This window comes from Myotis davidii, unplaced genomic scaffold (assembly GCF_000327345.1).
Source record: "Myotis davidii unplaced genomic scaffold, ASM32734v1 scaffold902, whole genome shotgun sequence".
Classification (NCBI taxonomy): domain Eukaryota; kingdom Metazoa; phylum Chordata; class Mammalia; order Chiroptera; family Vespertilionidae; genus Myotis; species Myotis davidii.
In genome coordinates this window covers 2,473,094-2,474,061 of record NW_006293951.1, presented here as the reverse complement: position 1 = coordinate 2,474,061, position 968 = coordinate 2,473,094, and the positions used below count along the sequence as shown (strand labels likewise).

At 41.3% G+C, this 968-nt stretch overlaps 1 protein-coding gene across 1 annotated transcript in view; it reads right to left on the bottom strand.

Annotated features, from left to right (window-relative positions):
• Window positions 1-968, bottom strand: part of YARS2 (tyrosyl-tRNA synthetase 2) — a 21,447-nt gene that overhangs the window by 17,472 nt on the left and 3,007 nt on the right. The window lies entirely within an intron of this gene.

The window sequence follows — 968 nt, the reverse complement described above, 5'->3', positions numbered from 1 at the left end:
AGCCTACAGGCCGGGGGGGGGGGACCAAGAGGTCAGCAGTTTAGCCCGCTCACCAGTTGCCAGTCCCGACCTGTCCCCCCGCTTGCAGGCAGGGGGAGGGATCCAGAGTGGTCAATGCCACCTCATGGCGACCAGTTGTTTGGTCGTTTTGGTCGTGACATCTCTTGGCCTTTTATTATTATGATATTACATTCCTTGGACAAGACATGTCACACAAGACAGCAATTACACACTTCCAAAAAATGTTTTAGATAAATGGACAACTTCACGAATAGACACACCATTAATTTGACACATAGGGAAATAAAGAGAAGATTGGGGACGGGAAGTCAGAGCTCAAATACAATAAACCCTCGGTTTTGCAGACCTGGATTTAACAGACTTTGGATTTATTAGACAAAATCTGGTCCATGTGTCATATGTGAAAATTAACACCCTGTAAATCTTAAAATGCTTTTAACCAAGATTTGTTTATAATTACATTACAGGTTATTTTTTTGTTATTAACTCAGTTATTTTTAAATATATCTTATTGATTTTTTTATAGAGATGAAGGGAGAGGGATAGAGAGTTAGAAACATCGATGAGAGAGAAACATTGATCAGCTGCCTCCTGCACAGTCCCTACTGGGGATGTACCTGCAACCAAGGCACATGCCCTTGACCGGAATTGAACCTGGGACCCTTGAGTCCGCAGCTGACGCTCTATCCACTGAGCCAAACTGGTTAGGGCTCAATCAACATTTTAATGTGTTTATATCCTTTAGCTCTTATTCCATGCATATACAGTATACACATATGATTAAGCGGTCTTTGGGATGACAATACAGACATTTGTTGGTAAACTGTGTTTTTCCACTCAAATCACAAATTCTCATGCAATAAACATCATCTGAAACGTGTTAAAACTTTTAAAAAACTTGTTTCCATCCGGCTGACATGACTCAGTGGCTGAGCGTCACACTATGA